We start from the raw sequence: 10914 nt of genomic DNA on the forward strand, positions 1-10914 counted from the left end.
ATATATTTAAGATCTTCCTTTTAAAGGCGATTTAAATACTCGCTCAAAACCGGAGGGATCCGGCTCTGTGGTGTATTTTATATTCGCAACAAGGTTGCTGTTTTGGTAAATGAATTGATTACTTACCTAACGTTCGGGAAGTAAGTTCATCTATCGAGTCGGCATAAGCAACATGGGCTCAGTGGGCGTCCATGAAAGTGTAAGTGGCTCAGTGGGAGTCCATCAAATGCGTAAGTGGCTGAGTGGCAGTCCAGCATAAGGTCCTATTGCGACCAGGGTGATGACCAGTGGGGAATTCGTCCATCTACTAGTAGAAAAGGTTACTTATTGGTATCTTTGCCTGATCAGTAAGATACCGGGTTTATGCCACAATTCTTTTTCTTTCCAAAAATTCATTGGATGTTACAAACTCTGTTCATACTTTACATGACAGAGGTTTTCAGGAAATGTATAAAGAGATATATATGTGGATATATATATATATCGGGACTTAATGAAGTATATCATAACTTCATTTCATTCAATAATACTTCAAAGATTTAATCTATTCAAATCTTGTCTTGTAGTCTCATCTATGTGATGAACTGTTGAAAGCTCATTATACTTTGAACAATGGTAGTTCAAGTAGCTTTATAAATGATATAAGTATTGTGAAGTATTTGGTAACTTCATCCCTTGTTTTTGCTTATATCCAGTAAGTAATTATCTTACACTTGATAAAGGATTTTAGTAAGTTATCCATTTAGATACTTGCATTATTGTTTAAACTATATATTATCTTGCGAGCTGTAATGCTCACTCTTGCTTTATTTCTTCATCACACAACAACAGTTAGGAAAGATGGCCAGACTCAAGCAGACCCAGCGCAAGAGCGTGGGAAGCGCCCCGCGCCTTCCCGTTGAGATCATAGCTGCTATAGCTGCAGAGGTAGATCTATCTGTAGATCAGACCTTCTACTTTTGGGAATCAATTATGTATAATTATAACTTGTGGCAGATAATGGAAATTAATTGTAAACTTATCAAGTAATCATTTTGGGTTGTAATAACTTTTAAATTGTGGATTCAAAGACATGTACTTATTTCAATTTCATCTCTGAGACTATAACGGGTTGTGGTGTGTTAGTGTGGGGTCACAGCATGAGACTATTTATTATTAATTCAGTTAAGTGATATTATGGAAAGAAAGACCGTGACGACCCGGATCCCTGACCCCGAATCTGGGGGTGTTACAGAAATGGTATCAGAGCTAAGCGTTATAAACCTCAGAGATGATGCGACGATATAATAATAAACTCACAAAGATAATAAGAACTCTTGCCAAGTTCATGGTCAGACTACTTAAAGTAGCGCTGACAGTTAAAAACCCTTACGGGAACCCTTATAAGTATCAAGATAGTAACTTAGCTCGTTTAATGTGTAGGCACATGAGATAGAGGACCCTGAGATGTTCGAGCGTGAGCATGATGAGGCACTGCTAGATGTCGAGGATCAGGAGGAACCTGAGATGGAGGAGGATGAGGAGGACCCCTCAGAGGAGTCAGAGACAGAGGTCATTGCTGTTTCAGATGAGGAGGACCCGGATGAGGTCCCAGTAGCTGAGGAGCGTGTCGGAGCTATGGTAGTGTACACTGGTACCCCTTTACCCACACTCCCGGTGGTCAGAGCTCCTACCCCTCCACCACTATCTTGGATCCCCTATGATGACAGTTCAGAGACCCATACTTTCGAGCCTAGACAGACCTAGGAGGCACCCCCAGCAGCTCCGGATTCACCACCTCTCGACCCTGCCCATAGGCAGTCTTTGTTAGCCCACAACTATGTTCAGGATGTACTGAGGACCCGAGTGGCTGTTGTTGAGGCCCGGCTGGATGAGGTCAGGAGGGAGTTGGATGCGGAGAGGGTGGGTAGGCGTACCCGAGCTTATGAGACTAGGGCTGCTATACCCCGATCCTGGAGGAGGGAGCTGACAGGGATAGAGCTCACGTCCCGAGCGAGACTCGGATCGCTCCAGGGGACAGGCATGGTAGGATCTCCAAGCGGCAGGCCGACTATATCTTCCGTCGTGCGATGGAAAGGGTATGGGAGCTGACCCAATCCGGTGTATGATTCAGGACTGACGATGGGATAGTCTAGTTGTCTAGTTAGTCGAGGCCTTAGTAAGAGCCAATTTTTCGGGATAGTTGACTTGTATATAGCATCCCTTTTTCTGACTAGACAGATAGACTATTGTGTATCACTTTTGGGATAGATGGCTGTAGCATTGTTGTACTTTTGACCAGATCAAACTATGTATTTCTCGCATTATGTATATATTTGTTTCCTTTCAGTTCAGTTCCTTAGTGATGAGATCACTATTTTTATCATTATTATTACTGCACTTCTTATTAGAATTGTCATAATATAATAGAATTGCGAGATACATTCTCCCCATTATAGAACTGTGCAAGGCACAATGTTGTGTATGATTGTGACCTAACATGGAATTTGCCAAATATTTATCAGTATCATGCCGCCAAGAAATATTGGAACTAGGGCGAACCCTGGATCTGAGGACCAGGGAAGCCATAACCAAGACGGTAGGAACCAAGAACACAGTGAAGAGGAAGATGAGGATTATGTGGAATAGGATGACTCCCTGTATGAAGAGGAAGAAGAAACATATGATGTTGAGGGATTTGAGATAGAGGCTGAAGAAGGAGAAACTGAGGTTGAGCAACCAGTACCAAACCTAGGCATGGATCCCATGGGCCAGTTCATGCAACTACTAAGGCAGAACTTGGAACGTCAACCCAACCCACTCCCTCAAGGAAATAACAATGTTGTGGCAAACTCTTTCAGGGCTTTTAAGTCCCTTAAGCCCCCTGAGTTCCACGGATCAGCCGACCCAGTTGAGGCAAGGGCATGGCTGAAGGAAATGGAGAAATCCTTTGAGATTCTGAGTACCGATGAGGCACAGAAGACTGTATTTGCTACCTACCTTCTTAAAGGAGAGGCCAACTACTGGTGGGAGGCCAAGAAAAACATGGAGACAGATGCTATTATAACCTGGGAGAGGTTCAGTCAATTGTTTTTTGGAAAGTATTTCCCGAGGTTTATGGAGAACCAGATGGAGCTCAAGGTTCTTGAAGCTAAAGCAGAATAACTTATCTGTAGCAGAGTACGAAGCAAAATTTACTGAGTTATCAAGGTTCGTGCCGGAGTTTGTGAGCACCGAGGAAAAGAAAGCTAGGAGGTTTCAGCAGGGACTGAAACCGTGGATTCAGAATAGGGTGGCAATTCTTGAGCTTACTGATTATGCCACTCTGGTGCAAAAGGCAACAATTGTAGAAGCCGGAAGTGAACAGATGCAAAAGGAAAGAGAGAAGAAGGGAATAAAGAGGAAAAGTATGAGCATGGGTGGAGGTTCTGCAGAAAGGAGCTTCCCAACTAGAGTTAATCGAGGAGCAGTGTCCCTACCGGGACGGAACACTGGGTTTAAGCGGCCAATGAGCGTGAATGTGAGCTAGAGCGGCCAGAAGTCAAGTGTAATAACCCCAATTTTTGGAAAATTTTGAAACCCTTATGAATAGTGTTTTTGCTGAATGAGAAAACTTTTCATGCCACGCTATGTAGGGGTTCTGTTATTGATCTTATGGGATATTATTAGTACTCTATGGAGTATATAAGTGTATGTAAAGATCGTCAGAATCCAATTCCGAACACTTTGGTTTTTCCCGGAAATCCACAATATACGGAGAGAATTGAGTATAAGGTAACAGGATAAAAAGGATTTAAATTAAAGGATTATAAAAGAGGATCATAGAAGGAATATAATATATTGAGAAAGGTTAAGGGAACCTAAGTAATAAGATCCCGGGTATGATCCTTCAAACGATAAAACGAGAACGAAAGTTAAGCGAACCGTATAGCAGATCAGCGGTCATTAGGCAAACGATTAGGAAGTTAATCAAAGGGATTAATGGGAATGATGTCATCCAACCAATAGAAAGAAGACAAGGAAGGAAGGATGACATCATGTGGATGAGATAAGCATGACATGGGAAGGAGGAGGTGTGGTGGCTTTGTAACCACACAAATCCAAGGGCAAGAAGGTAATTCACTAAAGCAAAAACAAAACCAAATCAACCAACCAAGCAAATCATTTCATTTTCATCAAACAAAACACAAAATTCTCCATTCTTCATGAAGCTCTCGGGTGGGTTTCTTAATTTTTGAAAGTCCAAGCTCCTCCACTTGTTATTTTCCAAGGTAATTATCCTAGCTTCTCCTAATTAAGTTACATACTTCCTATAATTTAAGCTTCTAATTCCAAGCCAATCTTTTTCTATAAATCATCAAAGAAGATGGTGAATAGTGTTTTCAAGAACTAAAATTTGTGTTCTTGAAGTTTTGTTTAGATTAAGCTTGGATAAAGACTTTAAAGGTGATTCCAAGCCATCCTCTTGATTCTCCACTCTCCAAGGAAGGTATAAACTACAAACCCTAGCTTTAGTTTTGAGTAATTAGGATTGAATGTGTTTGATTTAGCATATGTGAAGCATGATGCTTGAATGGTTGAAGTTTGGTTGAGTTGTAGAGATTAGTTGGTTTTGTTGTATTGTTGGAGTTGTAAATCTTGGTAATTAGTTAAAGAACCTAAGTAAAGCTTTTAGTTCATGTGAGGAATAAGTATAAATGGTAAATGTTGTGGTTTTGAATAAAAGAACTTAAGTATGATTAAAGTTAAGTTTAGGCATAAGTATGAATGATTAAATTGAATTGGTTGGGGTTGTTATGATGTGATAAGGATGGATGATTGTTGTATGATGGATTTGAGGTTGGATTTGGGGTTGATTTGGAATGGGTTTGAATGGTTTAAAAAAAAATGGGAAATCGCGTAAACATAGCCGTCGTAACGTCCGATTTTCTTTGGACTGTTTTTGTGCAAATGTGACCACTGCCATGTTTAGATAGCTCATGTTACGAGCTTCGTTTTGATATGTAGTTCGTTCGATTCCGATTTACGGTTTAGGAGAAACGACCGTTTCAGGTAACGGCGTTTCACGAACGAAACTTTTTCCCTCGCCTTACTTTGAAATGTAGGTTAAAGACCAAAAAGGGTTAATTAATGCATGAAACATTTATGGTAAGTGTTTTAGGCAGTTGGTAAGTCACTCGCGAAGGAATCGCTTTAAAACTCGTAAAGGTTAAATTATTAAAAATGAAGGAGCCGAGGGTACCCGAGTGACTTAAGCAAATCAGTGAGCGCAAAATCAAGCGTTAGAGTCTAAGTTAGTTAAAGTATAGATTTACAAGTGATTTTGGTTTAATTCCAACTTACTTGTTGTTTATAGGTTACCAGACTCGTCCCGAGCCTTTTATCACCCCAAGTCGCTCAGGCAAGTTTTCTACCCGTTATACTGTTGTTGTGATGTAAATATATGTATATGCATTATCTTGTGATATTGCATGATTGTTATTAGCAAATTTTGCGATATATTGGAGCATGCTAATATGGTATATATGCATGTCTGTTTCGTAATCTGGTTATCTATCTGTTGATTTCAGTGCTTATAGTTGCATAATACCTATGCTAGAAATAAGCAAGTAGTTGCGTATACCCTTAGTATAGGGGATAAAAGGTGAACATATTTCTAAACCGGGAGTCGATGTTCCCGAGTATATTATATATATATATTTATATATATATATATATATATATGGATATAGTTTTTAAAACTATGGATCGAATAAGGTTTATTCGATACCTTTATTCTATTATTTGAATATTATTTGAATATTCATTCGAGGGCTTATGACTCAGTTTATTTTATTATTTGAATATTATTTGAATATTCATTCGAGGGCTTATGACTCAGTTTATTTTATTATTTGAATATTATTTGAATATTCATTCGAGGGCTTATGACTCAGTTTATTTTATTATTTGAATATTATTTGAATATTCATTCGAGGGCTTATGACTCCTTTTATATTATTTATTGAATATTATTTGAATATTCATTCGGGGGTTTATGACTCAGTTTATATTATTTATTGAATATTATTTGAATATTCATTTGAGGATCTATGACTCCGATTGTACTGAATTATATTCTTTATTCTATTAAAGAATAAGGTGTTAATAATCAAACTTATTTTCGATTATTCAAATAAAGATAATACTTTCATATAAGTATATCTTTGGTTATTTAATGTTTATTTCAAGTATAAGTTAATACTTCTACTTCAATTATTTTTATAAAGATTATTCTTTATGGGAATATTATTTAAAATAATAATATTCAGTCATTTTCTAAAATATTCTGGGGACTGATTTACTTCATTAAATCAGCCTTACTCCAAACACTCTTTAAAGTGTTTTCGAGTCTTCAAAATGATTTTTAAAAGTCAGAGCGGATCCCAAAAACTCATTTTTATATTTAAGATCTTCCTTTTAAGGGGATTTAAATACTCGCTCAAAACCTGGGGAATCCGGCTCTGTGGTGTATTTTATATTCGCAACAAGGTTGCAGATTTGGTAAATGAATTGATTACTTGCCCAACGTTCGGGAAGTAAGCCCCTCTCATTGAGTCGGCATAAGCGACAGGCCGAGGTACGGTCTATTATTGTGTAAGTGGCTCAGTGGGAGTCCATCAAATGCATAGGTGGCTGAGTGGCAGTCCAGCATAGGTCTTAATTATGACCAGGGTGATGACCAGTGGGGAATTCGTCCATCTACTAGTAGAAAAGGTTACTTATTGGTATCTTTGCCTGATCAGCAAGATATCGGGTTTATGCCAAAATTCTTTTCCTTTCCAAAATTCATTGGATGTTTCGAACTCTGTTCATACTTCACATAACAGAGGTTCCAGGAAATGTTTAAAGGGATATATATATGTGGTTATATATATATCGGGACTAAATAAAGTATCTCATAACTTTTTCATTCAATAATCTTTCAAAGATTGAATCTATTCAAGTCTTATCTTGTGGTCTCATCAGTGGGATGAACTTTTGAAATTGATTATAACTTGAACGGTGGTAGTTCAAGTAGTATTGGGAATGATATAAATGTAGTGAAGTATTTGGTAACTTCATCTTTTAAACTTATATCTAATTAATAATTGTCTTATGAATGACAAAGATTTTCAGAAAAACGTTGAGACAAGGTTAGATATATGAGATCACCTTGCAACGATATTTTTTATATACAGTTATACACTGGGACTTTGTGTATATTATGCATGGAAGAGGACTTCCAATATTTTGAAAAGTATATATGTATATATATATATACTGAATATTTTGCGACTTCATCGCATTAAGTTATCAACTTGGTTCATTTCGTTTGACCAAGACTTTCATGAGTATTATGAGTAGACTCATATACTGTAAATAATTATGCATATTATTTTGGTGGGCTTGCTGCTCACCCTTGCTTTCTTCTTTCATCACACAACAACAGTTAGGAAAGATGACCAGACTCTAGCAGACCCAGCGCAAGCGCGTGGAAAGCGTTCCGCGTCTTCCCGTTGATGTCGTAGCTGCTATAGCTGCAGAGGTAGATCTATTGTAGATTAGACCATCTGCTTTTGGAGAATCAATTATGTATAATTATAACTTGTGGCAGATAATGGCAATTAACTGTAAATTTATCAAGTAATCGTTTTGGGTTGTAATAACTTTTAAATTGTGGATTCAAAGACTTGTACTTATTTGAATTTCATCTCTGAGACTATAACGGGTTGTGGTGTATGTTAGTGTGGGGTCACAGCATAAGGTTGGTTATTATTAATTAAGTGAAGTGATATTGTGGAAAGAAAGACCGTGACGACCCGGATCCCCGACCCCGGATCTGGGGGTGTTACATCAAGAATGTCCTATTCCAACCAGTCTCGACCCCCATTGTCAGCCTGTAACACTTGTGGAAGGATGCATACTGGGGAGTATAAAGGAAAGCCAGTAACCTACTTTAAGTGCGGTCGAGAGGGTCACTATTCAACTAAGTGCCCTTCATCAACCCCTGCTGTCATTCCAACCACCACTTGTCATCAGTGTGGACGCCCGGGTCATTGGAAGAGGGAACGCCCAATGAACAAACCAGCAGCTTCAGGAGCCAGCAGGGCTGCCTCCAATAAGCCACCTACTGCGAGGACTTTCAACATGACAGTCCAGGATGCTACGAAAGACTCAGATGTGATAGCAGGTACCCTTTCTCTAAATTCAGTCAGTGCAAACATTTTATTTGATTCGAGAGCAACTAAATCTTTTATATCAAAGGACCTTGCGCGTAAGTTAAGACTTAAGGCTCAACCCTTGATAGAACCCTTATAAGTAGAAATAGCCAATCATTAAATTATTCTTGTTAACCAGATTCACCCCGCCTGTGAGTTAGGCATAGGGGAGCAATCTTTTAGTGTTGATCTGATTCCTTTTAAATTAGGGGAGTTTGATGTAATTTTGGGAATGGACTGGCTATCTAGCAATGATGCTCAGATAGACTGTAAGGGGAAGAAAGTTAAGTTAAATATCCCAGGAAAGAAAGAAGTTATATTTAGAGGAAAGAGGTAGACGCAGAAATTTTTGACTATGGCCCAGGCCAAAAGGATGCTACGAAAAGGAAATGAGGCTTACCTAGCATATGTGGTGGACACGCAGAAGGAGGTGCCCAACTTACAAGATATTCCGGTAGTCAACGAATTTGAAGACGTATTCCCACAAGACCTTCCGGGATTACCACCCGATAGAGTGATTGAATTTGCTATTGAGTTGGCCCCAGGGACGGTGCCAGTTTCAAAAGCACCTTACCGGTTAGCCCCATTAGAAATGAAGGAATTAGCTACCCAATTGCAGGAACTTTTGGATAAGGGTATGATAAGACCCAGTGTGTCTCCGTGGGGAACACCAGTGTTATTTGTTAAGAAGAAGGATGGGAGCATGAGGCTGTGCATCGACTATCGAGAGTTGAACAAGCTAACCATAAAGAACAGGTACCCGTTACCTAGAATAGACGATCTGTTCGACCAGCTAAAGGATGCTGTTTATTTTTCCAAGATTGACCTGAGAACTGGATATCACCAACTAAAGATTAAACCCGAAGATATTCCCAAGACAGCGTTCCGTACCAGGTATGGGCACTATGAGTTTTTGGTAATGTCCTTTGGATTAACCAACGCCCCAGCGGCTTTCATGGATTTAATGAACAGAGAATTTAAGAAGTACTTGGACAAGTGTGTGATAGTTTTTATCGATGATATTTTAATCTACTCAAGGACTGAGGCAGAACATGCAGAGCATTTGAGGATAGCTCTAGGAATACTCAGAGAGGAACAGTTATATGCCAAATTCTCGAAGTGTGAATTCTAGCGGAATGAAGTATAGTTTTTAGGACATGTGATCAATAAAGAAGGAGTATTGGTCGACCCCTCCAAGATAGAGGCGGTCTCAAATTGGGAAAGGCCAACCACACCCACAGAGGTAAGGAGTTTCATAGGATTGGTCGGCTACTATCGTAGATTTGTACAGGACTTTGCGAAGATCGCAGCCCCTTTGACACGACTTACTCGTAAGACAGAGAAGTTTGAATGGACGGGGAAATGCGAGAACAGTTTTCAGGAATTAAAGAAAAGGTCGGTAACGGCCCCGGTATTGGCATTGCCCGACGGAAAAGGAGATTTTGTGATATATAGTGACGCGTCGCACAAAGGATTAGGGTGTGTGCTTATGCAGCACGGTAAGGTGATTGCGTATGTGTCGAGACAACTGAAGGAATACGAGATTAGATATCCTACTCATGACCTTGAGCTCGCGGCAATAGTTTTTGCCCTAAAAATTTGGAGGCACTACTTGTATGGAGAGAAGTGCGAGATTTTCACAGACCATAAGAGCCTCAAGTACATATTTACGCAGAAAGAGCTCAACATGCGCCAGAGGAGATGGTTAGAGCTAATCAAGGACTATGATTGTGAGATTCTCTATCATCCGGGGAAAGCCAGTGTGGTGGCTGATGCCCTTAGTAGAAAGGAAAGACTCAGAATGATAACGACTTCGGAAGAATTGATAAAGGATTTTGAGAGAATGGAAATAGAAGTAAAGGTAACTGGAACCGGAACTGAAAAGTTGTTTGAGATCTCAATGCAGCCAGAGTTATTGGAAAAGATCAGATTGTGCCAAGAGAAAATAATGAATGAAGGTAGAGAGTCAATGACTGGAGAAGAGATCCATACTGAGAAAGATGATAAAGGGATAATGAGGTACTCCTACCGGATTTGGGTTCCGAACGTTCAAGATCTTAAAAATGAGATTTTGGATGAAAGCCATAGTTCAAGGTATTCCATTCACTCGAGAAGCACCAAGATGTATAGGGATTTGAAGGAATATTACTGGTGGCCCAACATGAAGAGGGACGTAGCGGAATGGGTAAGCAAATGTTTGACTTGCCAAAGAGTAAAGGCAGAGGACCAGAGACCTAGTGGACTTTTACGACCCCTGTAGATTCCCGAATGGAAATGGGAACAGATAGCCATGGATTTTGTTGTCGGTTTACCAAGGACGAAAGCCAACCATGATGCCATATGGGTGATTATAGACCGACTGACAAAGTCAGCTCATTTCATTCCTATCAATGAGAGATACACAGTCAATAGACTGGTGGACATTTACCTTAAGGAAATAGTGACGCGACATGGAGTCCCAGCGTCCATTGTCTCAGACCGAGACCCCAGGTTCAACTCCAGATTTTGGAGGAGCTTTCAAGAATGTGCGGGGACCAAGTTAAATATGAGTACCGCGTACCATCCCCAGACGGATGGGCAGTGTGAAAGGACCATCCAGACACTAGAGGATATGTTGAGAGTCTGTGCAATAGACTTTAAAGGAAGTTGGGATGATAACTTGTCGTTGATCGAGTTTTCTTATAATAATAGCTTT

Source organism: Apium graveolens, chromosome 4 (genome assembly GCF_009905375.1).
Source record: "Apium graveolens cultivar Ventura chromosome 4, ASM990537v1, whole genome shotgun sequence".
Classification (NCBI taxonomy): Eukaryota; Viridiplantae; Streptophyta; class Magnoliopsida; order Apiales; family Apiaceae; genus Apium; species Apium graveolens.